At 41.8% G+C, this 19,212-nt stretch overlaps 1 protein-coding gene across 1 annotated transcript in view; it reads right to left on the bottom strand.

The window, feature by feature from the left end:
• Positions 1-19,212, bottom strand: part of RUNX3 (RUNX family transcription factor 3) — a 208,156-nt gene that overhangs the window by 61,281 nt on the left and 127,663 nt on the right. The gene's annotated exons all lie outside the window — the stretch shown is intronic.

Raw genomic sequence — 19,212 nt, 5'->3', positions numbered from 1 at the left:
TAGGATTCTATGACTGTGTGATCTCAGAAAGATAAAGAGAATCAGAATTGATCCACAACTCAATGGGAAACCATCAGGACATCATAGGGTTGTAGACTCGATTGGGAAGTAAATATATGTATATGCTGGAAGAAGTCAATAACAAACCTCTTCTCCATTGGTGTCAAGAAATGATGGACTGATGTGTCCATAACGCAATCAGGAGCCCAACGTAACTCCAAGGACTTTCTTTTCTTTGGGATTGATCAAGGTATCTCTACAAGCCTATCTGCTTGTAACCCATTATAATCCACACACAAAAGTGTAATTTGTTGAGAAAAATCCCATTACAAGGAGGTGTCAAAGGAGCGATAAACCAGGAGGAATCTGATAGCGCCTTTCTAGCTAACGCCATTTCAAAAGGTTTTATTAAAAATGCATTATTTTCTTAGAAGCTTTCGCGAGCTGCAACATCGTTCTCCACTTCAAAGCGTTGCTATCTCGTAGGACATTTTGCCTTCCTCCATCAAAAGCAAGCTAGACACACAGTCCATTTGAATGTACAAGAATGGGCAAAGAAACAGATGCTTCAAACCGCAAGGCAGCTCTCTGATCTCTTTGACAATGGGGTGTGGTATGAGAACTTAGATAGACATGCTAAGATACCAAGGGTGTGGACAGCTGGAATTGAGGTGTGCCTGTCCTGTTAGACAACCAACCTAAATTAAGCATTGGTTGCTTTGCTAGCCAAGTTGTTTTGTCCAGTAACAGGGGACTTATATTTCATACAGAAGGTCCAGGGACTGATCTTTGTGGTCTCCAGATCCAAAACATCTTGGAGTTAATAGGATGGAGATGGGGTCAGCCAGAGAATATATTAAACAGCCCCATGACTTATTGGGTCATCATGTCAGAGATACCAGATTCCTTACCAGATTCCTCAAAGCCTTAGTCTACAATGGCAGAACTTCCACTGTACTTGAAAAATTCTTTAAAATTCTGGGAGATATTCAGAGGACAATCTGACTTGAAAGCAGCTCACATTGCACTGTATAGCACGGTCAAGCATCTAGCAGCTGACTACAGGAAATGGTGTTTTTGGTGACACTTTGTATTATGTCATAAAATGTTTTATGATTGTTTTTATGGCATGGATTGCTTTTTGATCATTTAAAGTCATTAACTGCTTTATAAAAATGCCAAATTTCAACTTCACAGGAGTCATGGGTTCTGGATTTTGGATGCAGAGGTGGGTTTCAGCAGGTTCTGACCTATTCTGTAGAACCGGTAGTGGAAATTTTGAATAGTTCAGAGAACCTGTAAATACCATCTTTGACTGGCCCTGCCCCAATCTATTCTCTGCCTCCCGAGTCCCGGCTGATCAGGAGGAGATGGAGATTTTACAGTATCCTTCCCCTGCCATGACCACAAAGCCATGCCATGATCACCAAGCCACACCCACAGAACTGGTAGTAAAAATTTTTGAAACCCACCACTATTTGAATGCATTCTATAAGTTAGCCCATTCCAGATACCTTGATTGCAAGATTTTTGCCTTATAATGTAGAGTTTTCCCCATTTAAAGGTTACAGACACAAGAGGTTTAGTAGCGCATAGACGGATTAATGATTTATCATAAGCCAAGGACAAAGGGTGACAGAAGAGATTACCAAATCATATAAAATCTGGTTCAGATTTTCATTGAAGTTGAGATCATTATTTCAGTTCAAAACAACACAAATATATATTAAAAAATTTATTTACGACTAATTATAGTCACTGAACTAATTCAACAAATAGATTTGAGGATTCAGTGGGATCATCCCTTCAAATAATCTTTCTACAAAAGTTTTGCTCAATCCTGGTTCATGTGCTACACTGCACTGCAAACTCTGCAAAAGGAACGTTGCTCACACTTTATCACAACAAGGACTGTGTAATTTGTATTTTCCCAAGTTTTATGGGAGTGAGCTGCAATGTATAGCAAGAACCAATTCCAATTCATTCTATTATTGACAGAATCCAAGCAAGCAGAAAAATTAGAGAATAGAATAGAATAGAATAGAATAGAATAGAATAGAATAGAATAGAATAGAATAGAATAGAATAGAATAGAACAGAACAGAACAGAACAGAACAGAACAGAACAGAACAGAATAGAATAGCATAGAATTTTTTATTGGCCAAGTGTGATTGGACACACAAGGAATTTGTCTTTGGTGTATATGCTCTCAGTGTATATAAGGAGAATAAAATACAGTCATCAAGAATCATAAGGTACGACACTTAATGATAGTCATAGGGTACAAATAAGCAATCAGGAAACAATATCAATATAAACGGTAAGGATACAAGCAACAAAGTTACAGCCATACAGTCATAAGTGGAAGGAGATGGGTGGTGGGAACGATGAGAAGATTAATAGTAGTGCAGACTTAGTAACTAGTTTGACAGTGTTGAGGGAATTATTTGTTTAGCAGAGTGATGGCGTTCGGGAAAAAACTGTTCTTGTGTCTAGTTGTTCTGGGTGTGCAGTGCTCTATAGCGTCGTTTTGAGGGTATGTCCAGGATGTGAGGGGTCTGTAAATATTTTCACAGCCTTCTTTTTGACTCGTGCAGTATACAAGTCCTCAGAGGGAATGAGAGCAATTCCCAGTAACTTCCAACTATGTTTGGCTGATGGTCAACATTGAAATGGGTATGATTCCCAGGGCCTAACTGTGTAGGATAAACAGAAGAACGTACAATAGCATGGCAAGCTTAATTGCCTTTTGAATCAAATTCTGCCACCAATAGCCTCCCACCGGCCAGTTCGCTCCCACAGAGAGGGCCTCCTCAGGGTGCCGTCAGCCAGACAAGGCCGGCTGGCGACCCCCAGGAGGAGAGCCTTCTCTGTGGTGGCACCTACCCTTTGGAACAATCTACCCCCAGAGATACGAGTGATCTCCGACCTCCGGACTTTTCGTCGGGCCCTAAAAACTTATTTTTTCAGTTAGCCGGTCTGTCCTGATTTTATGGTTGGTTTTAAAATTTGATACGGATTTTTAAATTGATAAGTTTTAAATTACGGGCCAAATTTATTTAATTATTTTAAATCTATTTTTTACTTTATGTATAAACATTTTTATCTTGGCTGTTCACCGCCCTGAGTCCGAAAGGAGAAGGGCGGTATAGAAGTTTGAATAATAAATAAATAAGAAAGAAAGAAAGAACCACACAGTTCTTCTACCGTCATATTCTCCCGCTGACTCTCCCTTTGAAGTAATGCACTCAATTCATCTAAAGAAGGAAGCAAGATTAGTTCTACTATTAGGCAAGGGATGGTGTGCACCAGCATCAAACAATAAGGAAGCTAAGATCTTTTCTACAGGCATCAATGTCTTCCAGATACTTGAAGTTCACCATGTTCTCAGGACAGAGAACAGGATCTTGTATTATTATTATTATTATTATTATTATTATTATTATTATTATTATTATTATTATTATTATTATTAAAAAAATTGGGATTCTGCAAAAGAGTATCATATTTATAGCTAGTCCTTGACTTACGACCAGAATTGAGCCTGGACTCATGGCAGTCATTAAGTGGGTCACCATTTGACTGCAGCCAATTTATGACTTTTTGGTAGTGGCTGTTAAGAAAGGCTGTGGTTGTTAAGCAAATGATGTGGTCATTAAATGAACCCAGTTTCTTCCATGGGCATTTTTTTACTGGAAACGTAAACACCGGAAATCAGGAAAAAAATGCCCCAAACTGGCCGTAAATGAGAGCTGGTTGCCATTGTAAAAACACAATTGTGGAACTTTAAGTTATAAGTAACTTTGGGGAGGTCCGTCAAAACTTTGAACTGGTTGCTAAGCAACTGGTCATTAATTGAGGTCTACCTATACTTGCAGGAAACAGACTCTGGGAGGTTGACTTAACTGCCACAAGTGGCTACTTATAGGAATCCATTTTGTGGGTTTGCTCCTCTCATGCTGTTTAACACCTTTAACAACTCTAACCTCAAAAGATGACCTGTCCCTGTGCTGGGTCATTGCTCTGCTGAATAGAAGGGGACTGCCATTCCAGAACATTCTGGCATGGAGGAGGGAGGAAAAAAGGATTATCTTCCTGTCCAAACTGTGGAGGGCAACTCATGGGATGGGTTGTGGGGACATTGAGCAGAGTGGGCCTTGTGATCTCCTCCATCTCTCCTCCTGGCTCCAGGGCTTTCTCTCCGATGAGACTAGACTAATTTGGCCAAGTGCAGGGGTCAGCAACCCGCGGCTCTGGAGCCACATGTGGCTCTTTCATCCCCCTGCTGCAGCTCCCTGTTGCTGGTCGGCTCCACAATTGATAGGGCTTTTGGTTAGGACAGGTAGAAGAAAAAGGAAGCTTCTTCTCCGGTAATATTCAACTGCAAACTAAGGAATACAAAACATTTGCTAGACCAATTCTTGAATACAGCTCATCTGTCTGGAACCCGCATTGCATATCGGACATTAATACAATCGAACGAGTCCAGAGATATTTCACAAGAAGAGTCCTCCACTCATCTGCTCACAACAAAATACCTTATGCCACCAGACTCGAAATTTTGGGCTTAGACAATTTAGAACTTCACCGTCTTCGGTCTGACCTAAGCATAGTACATAAAATCATCTGCTACAACGTCCTACCAGCCAATGAATACTTCAGCTTCAACCAAAACAATAGAAGAGCACACAATAGATACAAACTCATGGTAAACCGATCCAAACTAGGCTGCAGAAAATATGACTTCAGTAACAGAGTTGTCAACACCTGGAATGCACTACCTGACACTGTGGTTTCTTCCCTAAATCCCAAAAACTTTAACCTTAGACTGTCTAATGTAGACCTCACCCCATTCCTAAGAGGTCTGTAAGGGGCGTGCATAAGCGCACCAGCGTGCCTACCATGCCTGTCCTAATGTTTTCTTTAATTCGTATCCTTTTCATGTATTTATAATTATGTTTACACTTGTAGCTGTCATAAAATACATGCTTAATGAAAATAAAATAAATAAAATAAAACTCCCAAAATTCCCCAACCAGCATGGGGAATGGAAGCAAGACTTAAAAATGTGGATGAGTCTGTGTATAGGTGTATGAGTCAGAAAGGGCAAATACAAATCGTATTTGCAGAAAACTGGAAAAGTGAAGTGATCCCTACTGATGAGAATGTGATTAGGAAAATATTGGAATGCGCAGAAATGAATAGATTAACACTTGCAATTAAGGAGAAAGAACAAACTGAATATTACATGACATGGGAATTATTTTATCAATGGTTAGAGAATAAAAACAGAAGTTAGAAATAAAAGAAGGAGATCAGTGAAATATAGAATATGTTGAGAGATGTAAACAACATGATGATGATGATGATGATTATCACTATTAGGATTATTATGTTTCATATTACTATTATATTTTTATTAGAAGGTATGGTAAGAGGGAGAAGTGAATAGGTTTATTATGTTCAATATTAGTATTGTAAGATCAGCAGAGAATCAATATCAATGTAATGAATACTGTTGTAAATTTTGATTATTACTGCACAAAGATATTTGTACCCAGTTGACACACCGTTTAATGGAAGATGGAATTATTATACTAAAAAATAAAAAATGTATCAAAACAAAAAAAGAAAGGGCAAATACAAAATTGCAAGCAATCATATTTTGTTGTTGCTTTTAAATCACTGGGTTTCCATGTACAGGTAGTCCTCAGCTTGTAGCAATTCATTTAGTGGCCACATGATTCATTTAACAACTGCACTGATTCGCTTAACAAACATGGGGGAAAGGTGGTAAAATTAAACATGACTCCCTTAACAACCATCTTGCTTAGCAACAGAAATCCTAGTCCCAATGACAATCATAAATTGAGGACTACCTCAGGGGTGAAATGTAAAATGTGTTACTACCGGTTCTGTGGGCATGGCTTGGTGGGGTGGGGAGTAATGTGACTGGGTGGATGTGGCCAACTTTTTTTTTTTAACTTTTCAAAGCATTTTTTCTAATGCTTTGAAAAGCCTCTCTGCCGATCAGGGAACTCAGCTGGGATCGTCAGAGACTTTTCAAAGCATTTTTTTTACCACCTCTTCAGCCAAGAGGTTGCAGAAAAAAAATGCTTTGAAAAGCCTCTAAGGATCCCAGCTGAGCCGCACGATCATCAGAGGCTTTTTAAAAAACTTTTAAAAGCATTTTTTCGTCAGAAGAGGTTGTAGAAAAAATGCTTTTAAAAGTAAAAAAAGAAAAGCCTCTGATGATCGCGCGACTCAGCTGAGTATGGGGGGACAGGGATTTTTGCTACCGGTTTTCTGAACCACCTGCCGCCATCGCTACCGATCGGGTGATCCGGTCCGAACCAGGAGCATTTCACCCCTGGACTACCTATAATCCAAACAACCTGTGATGCAGGGAAGTGCAGGGTGAGCGCAGAGGCTTGGGGACGGCGAAAAACGGGCCTACCGGAAGTTTGGGAAGGCCGGAAATGGCCCCGTTTCCAGCCTCCAGAGGGCCTCTAAAGCCTGGGGAGGCTGTTTTCACCCTCCTGGAGGCTCAGGAAAGCCTCCAGAGCCCAGGGAGGGCAAAAACGCCCCTCCACCACCATGGTGCAGGAGGCCAACTAGGCCATGCCCACCATGGCCACGCCCACCCAGAAACCAGGCAGAGAACCCCTTGCTAAAATTTTTGAAGCCCACCCCTGACTTTAACCCCAACCAGCATGGATTAGCTGTCTTGAAAACTATATCCCCCAATCTCTGAAGGACTCTGAAGACTCTTTTAATGTTCTCAGGAGAATAAGGATCCTACAGGAGAAACATCCAATCTCTACTTGTAGATGTCTTCCTGCAAATATTCAGAGGAGGATTATGGAAGTAGTGGTAAGTATTGTGCTGCTTCTTCCTCATGCAATTTGGATTGCGTGAAGAATTAGAATTCCTGAAAAGGATTGTGGAGAAGCAGAGCTGAATAAATCCTTCCGAGAAACATATTTTTTTTTTCTGGAAAGCAAGTGCATGGATTGTAAATTGTCACCTACATTTGCATCTAATCTTGCTTTGCTTGTATTGTATGAATGCAGAGTAGCTTGGCAAGTGGGCAGTCATATATATATTTGCAAGATTTACAGATTTCTCCTGCTGTTAATGACAACCAAGATTTTTTCCCCCATTTACGGGTAGTCCTTGATTTATGACCACAATTGGGACCAGCATTTCCATTGCTAAGCAAGACAGTTGTTAAGGGAGTCATGCCCAATTTTGCAACCCTGCTTGTCATGATTAAGTGAATTACTGTAGTTATGGCAAATCTAGACAGCGTACTAAAAAGCAGACACATCACCCTGCCAACAAAAGTGCATATAGTCAAGGCGATGGTTTTCCCAGTTGCAATGTAGGGCTGTGAAAGTTGGACCATAAGGAAGGCTGAGTGCCAAAGAACTGAGCCTTTTGAACTATGGTGGTGGAGAAGACTCCTGCGAGTCCCTTGGACTGCAAGGCGATCAAACCGGTCAGTCCTAGAGGAGATCAATCCTGACTGCTCTTTAGAAGGCCAGATCCTGAAGATGAAACTCAAATACTTTGGCCACCTAATGAGAAGGAAGGACTCACTGGAGAAGAGCCTGATGCTGAGAACGATTGAGGGCAAAAGAAGAAGCGGATGGCAGAGAACGAGGTGGCTGGATGGAGTCACTGAAGCAGTCGGCGTGAGCTTAAATGGGTGTAAGTGGAGGACTACAGAACCAGCAGTGCAAGTTCTCCAGAATCAATTTCCACCAACAATATACATTGTCAGAAGCTGGCTGGGAAGGCTGCAAATGGCAATCACATGACCCTGGGATGCTGCAACCGTCATAAAAAGAGTTGCTAATTATCCAAATTTTGATCATGAAACTAAGGATGCTTGTAAGTGCAAGGTCAGGTTGTTAAGTCACCTTTTTTAGTGCTGTTATAACTTTAGATGTCACTCAATGAATGGGTGTAAGTGGAGGACTACAGAACCAGTAGTGCAAGTTCTCCAGAATCAATTTCCACCAGGGTGGATTTGATTTAAATCGAGTTGATTTAAATCACAATTTAAATCATGATTTAAATCACTAGTAAAAAGGCTTGATTTAAATCAACTCGATTTAAATCATAATTTTTAAAGAGCAACTGTCATCTCTGCTACTCCTTTGACCCATTGTTGACTCACCGATAGTCCCAGTGTTGCAGAATATACAGCCTCCTGCTACATAACTAAGCTCCATTTCATGCTGAATAAACTGAATTATTTATGTATCTTAAATAGAAAACTATCTTACGATAGATTTTTACCCCAAAAGTTTTTTATTAAAATAAATTCAATAAAAATCAAAAAAATCCGATTTAAATAAAAAAAAATCCGATTTAAATAAAAAAAATCTGATTTTTTTGATTTTTTTAAAAAAATCATTGAGTTTTATCCACCCTGATTTCCACCAACAATATACATGGAATTTAATCATTTAAAATACAAAAAGGTGTTCAAAATCTTCTTTCTATAAATCTTTGCAAAGCTGCTTGACATATTTATGTATTGTTATCTAGATGCAGGTTTTACTTTTTTTAAACATTGAGGACGATTCACATTATTGAGTTATTTTGGATATAAGCTGAAATTGTACTGGGCTGACTTACTATATTCATGTTTGATGTTGTATTTCATTATTTTCTAATGCACTTCGAGGAGCATGAAAAAGGAAAATGACTGCTGCTTGACCTAATTTAGCCATCATCCCTGTTCTAAGTCACTGTTTCTCAAACCTTAGCAATTTTAAGATGGGTAGATTTCAACTCCCAGAGTTCCCCAGCCTGCAAGTCCACCTATTTTAAAATTGTCAAGCTTGCAAAACACTGTTCTAAGGCAGGGGTCTCCAAACTTGGCAACTTTTAAGACTTGTGGACTTCAACTCCCAGAATTCCTTCAGCATGGCTAGCTGAGGAATTCTGGGAGTTGAATTCCACAAGTGGAGATCTCTGTTCTAAGGGATCCCTGGAAATTGAGATTGTGTTTGGAGGTTTTACAGAAACCCCAAGAAAAGCAGTTCTCTAGCAAGACTATAGCAACAGCTGTCCTTATTGGTGGTATTACATTTACCCTGAAATATGTCCCAACTCTGCTCGCCTTCAGAAGTGGAAGAGTCACAAAGACTCAGCTTTCCCAGAAAGTCCAATGGCTAGAGAGATCTGTAACCAGGGTGGATAAAAATCAATGATTTTTTAAATAAAAATCAAAAAAATCAGATTTTTTTTATTTAAATCGGATTTATTTTAATAAAAAACTTTTGGGGTAAAAATCTATCGTAAGATAGTTTTCTATTATAGAAAATTTCTATACATAAATAATTCAGTTTATTCAGCATGAAATGGAGCTTAGTTATGTAGCAGGAGGCTGTATATTCTGCAACACTGGGACTATCGGTGAGTCAACAGTGGGTCAAAGGAGTAGCAGAGATGACAGTTGCTCTTTAAAAATTATGATTTAAATCGAGTTGATTTAAATCAAGCCTTTTTACTAGTGATTTAAATCATGATTTAAATTGTGATTTAAATCAACTCGATTTAAATCAAATCCACCCTGTCTGTAACCCTGTTTGATGGCAGTTCTTATGGTGTTCTTGTTCCCCAATATGGTCGGATCAACTTCCTAATTTATAATATTTGCATTTCTGTTTTTAATCTTTATGCTTTCATACACTGCCAAGCATCGTTTTGGTGACTCTGTTTTGGATAATAACAACAGTAATAACAAATAATTATTTAAATTACTTGTATGGCTGCCTGTCTTCAAACCAGAACTTTGGGCGGTTCAAAACCATAATATACAAACAATATCGTATACCAAAAAAAAAAAAAAAGGACAACAAAAAACAATGGAAACAGAAACAGGAAAACCTGGCGCCGTAATCCAACACTCTAGATACACAACCCACAAAACTCTTACAACTCCGGCTTTACCCTATTTATTATTTATTTATTTATTTATTATTGCGATTTATATGCCGCCTTTCTCCCTGGGGACTCAAGGCGGCTTACAAAATGACAATTTCCAATACAAATCACAATGAAATAAAAATTAAAATCAGCAACCCTATTAAAACAATTTAAAATTATAACAGTGTACCCCCAAACGGATCAGTTAAGTTGACGGAAGAGCCGTGTCTTCAGCTCACGACGGAAGGAAAGAAGGTCGGGGGCTGTCCTGAGCTCGGTGGGCAATCCATTCCAGAAGGTCGGGGCTCCCACAGAGAACCCTGTCCTCCTGGGGGCCGTCAGCCAACATTGTTTGGCCGACGGTACCGAGGAGGCCCACTCTGTGAGAGCGCACAGGACGGTGGGAGAGCGGCTGGAGATGGTCCTGCAAGTACCCCGGGCCTAAGCCATGAAGGGCTTTATAGGTAAGCACCAGCACCTTGAAATGAAGCCGGAACGCCACCGGCAGCCAGTGCAGCTCACACAGGAGAGGTGTTACACGGGAGTATCTAGACGCCCCCGTAACTACCCGCGCGGCTGCATTCTGGACTAGCTGGAGCCTCCGGACGCATCCCAAGGGCAGCCCCATGTAGAGGGTGTTATAGTAGTCCAACCTAGAGGTAACGAGGGCATGAGTGACCATGGCGAGGGCACCCCGGTCTAGAAAAGGGCGCAACTGGCGCACAAGACGTACCTGTGCAAAGGCTCCCCTGGTTACGGCCGTCAGATGGTCATCCAAGGACAGCCGAGAATCCAGGAGGATACCCAAGTTGTAGACCCTATCGGAGGGAGCAAGAGTCTCTCCCCCGATCACTAAAGATGGAACGCCTATTGCAACGCTTGAGGGGAAAGCCAGCTCTTCGTGGTTTTGAGAAGGTTAGGAGAGAGACCTGCTGGATCTCAAGGGGAAGGGTGTTCCATAGGGTAGAGAGGCTGCTATGACGCTTCCTAGGTCCCTCAAACTGGCAATGTTTAAGGGAAGAGACCTGAAGTGTGCCTTCTCTATCCAATTTAGTGGGATGGACAGATACCCTCAGAGCAGGGGTGGGCTTCAAAAATTTCAGCAAGGGGTTCTCTGCCCAGTTGCTGGGTGGGCATGGCCTAGTCGGCCTCCTGCACCACAGTGGGGAGGGGGTGTTTTTGCCCTCCCCAGGCTCCGGAGGCTTTCCTCGAGCCTCTGGAGAGCAAAAACGGCCTCCCCAGGCTCCAGAGGCCCTTCCTGAACATCCGGTAGGCCCGTTTTTCACCCTCCCCGAGCCTCCGTGCGCACCCTGGACTTACCTGCATCCAAAACGGGCCGCATGGGGACTCATGGGTGGGGTGGGATGGGCAGGGCCAGCCAGGAGTGAGATTTGGTGTTCTCCGAACTGCACAGAATCTTAGCTAGAGGTTCTCCCAAACCCCTGCGAACCCCCAGCAGCCCACCCCTGCCTCAGAGTGAGGTGATCCTGCATATAACCTGGCCCTGTGAAATGAGGAGCTTTAAAGGTGATAACCAATTACTTGAATTGCACCCGGAAGACAACAGAACTGCTGCCATGCTAGAGGTGTAACATGAGCGAACGTAGTACCTAATCCCACCATCAATTTGGATGGCTAGAAAAGAGAATCAGATCAGTGGTGGGTTTCAAAAAATTTTACTACTGCTTCTGTGGGTATGGCTTGGTGGACATGGCAGGGGAAGGATACTGTAAAATCTCCATTCCCACCTCACTCCAGGGGAAGGATACTGCAAAATCCCTATTTCTTCCCGATCAGCTGGGACTTGGGAGGCAGAGAATAGATGGAGGCGGGGCCAGTCAGAATTTTTACTACCGGTTCTCCGAACTACTCAAAACTTCTGCTACCGGTTCTCCAGAACTGGTCAGAACTTGCTGAAACCCATCTCTGAATCAGATCCATAAAGCCATCTGTCTTTCTGCTCAGCACAATTGCTCATGAACCTCTTTACCAGCCCTCAATCCAGGTACGTACAGGTAGTCCTTGACTTAACGACCAGTTGCTTCGTGCAAAGTTCTGATGGACCTACCTGAGGGGTATTTATCACTCAGATTTGAAGTTCTGACAATCACTCTCCTCCTTCATGTGACCGCACTTAGGTTGCTATACAATAGGGCTAAAATCGCAAAACTGCGTCTGGCGCAGTGGTTAGAATGCAGTACTGCAGGCTACTTCAGCTAACTGCTAGCTGCAGTTCAAATCTCACCAGGGCTCAAGGTTGACTCAGCCTTCCACCCTTCCGAGGTGGGTAAAATGAGAACCCACATTGTTGGGGGCAATAGGCTGACTCTGTAAATCATTTAGAGAGGGCTGTAAAGCACTGTGAAGCGGTATATAAGTCTAAGTGCTATTGCTATTTATTTTGGCCAGGTCATGCAAGGGAATTCACTGGATAAAGCAATTATGCTTCAAAGAGTTAGCAGTAAAAAGAAACCAGGTAGCTGGACACACTATCAAAGCTGACTCCAGCCAGAGCATAGAAAAACTCAAAGAAGTCATGCAAGTTTGGAAGATATGGAGAAACCTGACCCATAGAATCACCCAAATGTCAGACACAATTGAATGAATATTATTGTCATCATCATCATCACATAAGAGCTGTAGTGCAGAGTGGTCAGAGTGCAGCATCACAAGCTAATTCATTGTTGACTGCCAGCAGTTCGATCCTGACAGGCCCAAGGTTGACTCAGCCTTCCATCCTTCTGAAGATGGTAGAATGAGGTCCCAGATTGTTGGGGGCAATATGCTGATTCTGTAAACTGCTTAGAGAGGGCTGTAAAAGCACTATGAAGCGGTATATAAGTCTAATGATGGCAATTGCCATCATCATCATTATCATCACCATCCTATCTTCACAACTGGGTGGCACTTCTGGTTTTCAACAAAATCACACCCAAAATGGACCCATAGCAAAACCACTCCCACTCCCATTTCGGCCCATAGCAAACCATTCACTTAAGGACCTCTGCAAAAAGAGTCATAAAATGGTCACATGATCAACCTGCTTTATAACCATCATGATTTACATTTGTGACGGGCAGGCACCATTACAGTCGTAACTCGAGGACTACCTGTAATAAGGTAATACCTGCTCCTCTCTAAGCCGGTAGGCAGAAGTGATCTGCCCAATGACTAAGGGCTGGCGTCACAACCAGAAACTTATCAAGTCAAGTTGGAGGTTTCTGCATTTCCAGAGGGAAAATTCTCACCCGACTTCTGCACATACAGAAGGAGAGGAAATTAACTGACTTCTCAAAGTGGGAAAAAATGTGAGAAATTTGCCAAATTGAGCCGGCATCATAATCAGCTAATCTGAATTAGCACAGGATGAGAAAGGTATAGAAAGAGTGCAGAGAAGAGCAACAAAGATGATTAGGGGTCTGGAGGCTAAAGCCAGAAGAATGGTTGCAGGAATTGAGTATGTCAATTAATGAAAATTAATTTTTTCATTAATTTCCGGTCCCACCGGAAGTTGGCAAATGGGCTGTTTTCAGCCTCCAGAAGGCCTCTGGGGGGTGGGTGGGGAAGGCCGTTTTCGCCCTCCCCAGACGCCTAGAGAGGCTCTGGAGGCTGGGGACAGCAAAAAAGACCTTCCGGTCCCACCAGAAGTTGGCAAATGGGACGTTTCTGGCCTCTGGGGTAGGTGGGGAAGGCCGTTTTCACCCTCCCTAGACTCCTAGAAAGGCTCTGAAGCCAGGTGAGAGAGAAAAACGGGCCTACCGGGCCATCACATGCCAGGAGCGTGGGGAGTGGTGGGGGGGACGCGCACGTGCGCGTGGGCAGGGCACATAGAATTATGGGTGTGGGCACATGCACCTGCAACCCCCCCTACCCCCTACCCCTTCTGGCACGCAATGGCAAAAAGGTTAGCCATCACTGGTATAGGGTCTTCTGCCTGAGCAGGGGGTTGGACTAGAAGACCTCCAAGGTCCCTTCCAACACTGTTATTCTGTTATACCTTAAGAGACCCTGCCCAGAAGGAAAAGGAAGAAACATAAATATCCTAAAGTGAAATCATTTTCTTCCTTTCTGCAGAACAGAAGTCTCCCTGTTTGTCTCTTCAAACTTAAAAGAATCTTGCTGGAGGGAAAATATCCATATTAATCAGGTCTTCCGGGTATAACAGTAAATATTTTTTATTTTAAAAAAATCCATGTTATTTCTGGAGTTGCCTTGGCAGTAAACAAGCAGTACTTTAGAGTAATTTCTCCGTGTTCCTTTTTATTCGACTTATAGATGCAAACAACTGTTCTGAGTCATGTTGGACCCATCCTTCTGGGAGTTGAAGTCCAAACATCTTAACATTACCAAGGTTTAGGAACACTGAGCTAGAGCAGGGATGCCCAACCTTCACAACTTTAATACTTGTGGACTTGGTATAGCTGGCTGAGGAATTCTGGGAGTTGAAGTCCACAAATCTTAAAGTTGTCAAGTTTGGAGACCACTAAGCTAGAAGACAAAACTTCGCTTTAATAAGCAATTCAAATTATCTGCATCTGCTGACCCGAAAGGAAAACTGGCTATGTATTTTAGAAGGACAGTTATTAAATGGATAACCATTTGTCTGAAGTGGTGTAGGGTTTCCTGACTAAGCAGGGAGTTGGACTAGAAGACCTCCAAGGTCCCTTCCAACTCTGTTATTCTATTCTATTCTAAATGCAAGTGGATTTTCATCAGCCTCCTGAAACTCGGGGGGAAGAAGCAACAAACTAAGACCGAATTTTGCTGAATTTTGTCCTGCTATCCTTCAAGGTAGGTTTTCTTTTTTTAAAGTGTGGTTTTCTAACTGAAAACAGAAAGATCTACATCTGCCAAAGCTACCGAATTAGCATGGCATCCCTGCATACCTTTTTGCTTGGCTTCAAGAGATTTTTTAAAACAAATAAATAAAGAGTATGGGATGTTTTGCCAAGTAGTTGTAGAAGGAAACCCATAAAATAAACGGCATTTGAATATTGCTAACATTATAGATTGTTATCGGGAACTCTTCGGGCTCCAAACATTCATTTCAAAGATTTTACTGTCTGCCAGGATTTCCGCCTTTCTCTTTGTGTCTGTAAGGAGTTGCAGCTTTCTGCTCAAAGGGACTAGCACCTTGCTTTTTTGTTTAGCCTCTTAAAGTTTAACATTCTAAGTTAACTCCCGATGGTTACAGAGAAAACAACTAACACAGTCATTTTATAAGCTGGAAGCAGAAACAGGGAGAGAACAGCCTGGCCTAGCAAAAATCTTGAGGAAACTGGGCCCTCTAACTTCACCTAATTATTCCATAAATTCCAGAACGGCTGTTTGTCTAATTCAGACATTTTAATATAGCAGGTCATTTTGAAGGAACATATACAGTGTATCACAGAAGTGAGTACCCCCCCCCCTCACATTTTGTAAATATTTAAGTATACCTTTTCATGTGACAACACTGAAGAAAGGACACTTGGTTACAATGTAAAGTAGTGAGTATACAGCTTGTGTAACAGTGTAAATGTGCGGTCCCCTCAAAATAATGCAACACACAGCCAGTAATGTCTAAGCTGCTGGCAACAAAAGTGAGTACACCCTTAAGTGATAATGTCCAAATGGAGCCAAATTTATGATAATGTCCAAACTTCCTCAGTGAGTTGCCAGGTGTCCACTATTTGAGCGGACAGTCCGCCTTTTTCACATTATGTTCACTATTTTTTTTCACAAAATAGTGGACATTTTTTTTATTCAAAAGCTTTATGATGAAATGGTACGTAATCTAAAGCTGTACAGTCTAAGAGAATAAGGATAGGAGAATCGCGTTTTGTCTTTTTTTTTCATAAGTTAGAATGAGACAAAGATCGAATATCCATTGAACTCGATTCTACGAAAAAATTAATGATGAGATTAAAATAAAAATATATTATAAAATTATGTATAGTTCACATTTTTAAAATGTATTGTAGCTTGTGTCGACTGACCTAAAATGGCGTCGAGTGATGAGAGTGACAGCGGCGAGATTTTGAATTCTTTAAAACGAAAGAGAGGAGTGTGCAAATACACCAAAGACTGGGAAGCTACTTTTGCATGGATTACCAACAACGAAACCGACAGAACAAATATGACGGCCTACTGTAAATTGTTTGTAAGAAAATATATAATTTAATTGTAATTTTTTTTTATTTTTTTACTACTTAACCCCCCCACCCCCCCGCTTGTCCGCTATTTTTTGGAAGCAGACCTGGCAACCCTAGTGTTGTCACGTGAAAAGATATACTTAAATATTTACAAAATGTGAGGGAATGTACTCACTTCTGTGATATACTGTATATACCTGCCTTGTGACGTTCTAGAGCAGGGATGGTGAATTCTGGCCCTTTTATGGCCATAGTTTATCGCTGACTCAGGAATTCTGGGAATTGAAGTCCACAAGTCATTAAGAGGCTATGTTATAGTCCCCCACCTCTGTTCTAGAGCAATCGCCCTCAACCTTTTTGGCACCAAGGACTGGTTCCGTGGAGAGAGGTTTTTCCACGGATGAAGGGGACATGGTTTTGTATGCTGTCTAGATCCCACAGGTGGGGCTTCACGTATTTCCATGGCCCAGTTTCTGGCATGCCGTGGCCTGGTGTCGATCCACAGACCGGGGTTCAGGGACCCCTGTTCTAGAGCATTGGTTTCCTGTCTTAGCGTTGTTGAAATCAGATCTGAATTTAGCAGAAGATGCTTTAGAATACAAGATTACTACTAAGCAACTCTACAAATGGAAACTTTCTGAGAACACTCTGCCAAATTCAGAATTGCTCCTGACAGCCATCTCAATCAAAGGACACTTTTGAATAAGGGATGATCCAATAACAGCTGGGCAAGCAGAAAGACTGTCCTACAAGCATCTGTAAAAACAGTGATGAAGGGGAAGTCTCCTTCGGTTTGAAACCGACTCCTGATAATTTCTTGGGCATGTGCATCTTATTTTACCACAGGTAGTCTTCAACTTACAACTGTTCATTTAATGACCAATGACCAAAACGTATGACTGGTCCTCACACAACCATCGCAGCACCTCTGGTGATCACTTGATCAAAACTTGGGTGCTTGGCAACTGGCATGGATTTAAGATCATTGCAGCACCCCAGGGTCTAGTGATCACTATTTATGACTTTTCCAGCCAGCTTCCGACAAGCAAGGTCAATGGGAAAATATCTATGGAGATTCTCAGTCATCCATGTCATAGTTGTCGCAAAGTTTCTGTTTTCAAAAGGCAGCTGGGCTTCGTTTTTTCCTTGAAGATGTTTTACTTCTCATCCAAGAAGCTTCTTCAGTTCTGAAGAACTAAAGAAGCTTCTTGGATGAGAAGTGAAACATCTTCAAGGAAAAACGAAGTCCAGTTGCCTTTTGAAAAAAGCACCTTTGGTCAATGGGAAAAGCCAGATTTGTTTAATGACCATGGCAAATAAAAAGATCATAAAATCAAACACAATTCACTTAACAGTCACATCACTTAGCAACAGAGGTTCTGGTCCCAATTGTGCTCATAAGTTGAGAACTACCTGTATTGCTTTCTTCCAGAATGTTTCCCCCCCCCCCCAATTTCCCAATCCAATCTACAGCTATGCCATCCGTCTGGTAAACACGCAAGATTCGTTTTTCTTGCCATGTTCATGTATATGTTCATGTTCATTTCTCTGTGTCATATAATATATGTGAGCATAGGCATAATTTTGTATTTATTTATTTAGCTATGTTTATGTAGTGGATATTAGAGGTGGTGACCCTTTGAGAGCTGTATGCAATGACATTTCATTTTAATGTTAGTGTACATTCAAAGTGACAATAACGTTATTCTTTTTATTAGCTCTGATATTTTCCATCCATGCTCTAACCAAGTCTGCCCTGCTGAACTCCCAAGCCTGATGTGACCCAAAGAGGGTCACTAGGACAGGGGTCTCCAATCTCTCCCAAGCCTGCTGTGACCCAAAGCTCCCTAGGGCAGGGGTCTCCAATCTTGGCCACTTTAAGCCTGGAGGACTTCAACTCCCAGAATTCCCCAGCCAGCTTTGCTGGGAGTTGAAGTCCTCCAGGCTTAAAGTGGGCAAGGTTGGAGACCCCTGCCCTAGGAGACATAAACACTCCGTTCGCCATCTGTATAGGCTCTTTGCCTTAAAAAAAAAAAGAAAGGAGATGGCATTTAAAGATTCCACGGAGGAGGAAACTGAAAACATGAATCAATTTTAATCTGTGTAATTAACAGATTAACAAACTGATTGCAGATCCAAGCCAAAAAAACAAAACCGCAAAGTGTTGTTAAAGCTGATGTGGCCACCTGGATCTTTCTACTTTCATCACTAAGCAGAAGCTGCTCACCTTCCTTTCTTCTGCAACCCCACCTGTTTCCTCTCTGTTGTGGAACCAGAAGTACTTGGGAGGATTACAATACCAAGGCTGGTTTTACAAGCCAGGTGCACAGGTGAAAAAGAGTAGGATGGACAGGAGGAGGGCACCAGCTAGGAAACACAAGGAGCATGGCTTTCTTGTTCCTCAAAGTTGTCCCCATCACGGGACTTGTGAATTTATCTCTTCCATATCCAGGTATCCAGGCCAGTATCTTTGATCGCATTCCCTCCAACATTTTAGTGTCCACATGTTTGTCCAAATTGTCTGGGACAACTCAGATTAACCCATCAATTCAGCACATGGCTCAGAACATTCAGTTCTTCTTCAACAGACTAAGTGACCATTTGGACAACTCACCATGGGTCAGGGTCAAGGACTCAGGGTCAAGATCAGGGTTAGGGTTCGCTATGGGACAAGAGTTACACCAATATCAAAGAAATAGTGGAATGGAATCGTTAAAGGAAGGATGCTAAAAGAAGGACAAAATGAAATGTGAATGACAAATATATATATATATATATATAAAATTTTTAAAATTATTTTAAATAAATTGAATTGTTGAATTGTCCTCTGGTGAGTTGTCTCATGGCAAGTTGGCTGTGGTGAGTTGGCCACAGTGAGTTGGCCGTGGAAAAGTGGCCGTGACATGTTGGTCATGGCAAGTCGGCGAGTTGTCCCATTCCACAACAAATTCCCATTTGAAAATATTTATCGTAGTAGACATAGTCCCATTTCAGGGGTGAAATCCAGCAAGTTCTGACAGGCTCAGGAGAACCGATAGTGGAAATTTGAAGTCGTTCGGAGAACCGGAAGCAGAAATTTTGAGTAGTTTGGAGAATTGGCAAATGCCACCACTGACTGGCCCTAGAGTAGGG

Source organism: Pantherophis guttatus, chromosome 10 (genome assembly GCF_059756535.1).
Source record: "Pantherophis guttatus breed Tessera chromosome 10, ASM5975653v1, whole genome shotgun sequence".
In the NCBI taxonomy this organism is placed as follows: domain Eukaryota; kingdom Metazoa; phylum Chordata; class Lepidosauria; order Squamata; family Colubridae; genus Pantherophis; species Pantherophis guttatus.
The sequence above is the reverse complement of the archived record's forward strand: the minus strand, read 5'-3'. Positions and strand labels throughout refer to the sequence as shown.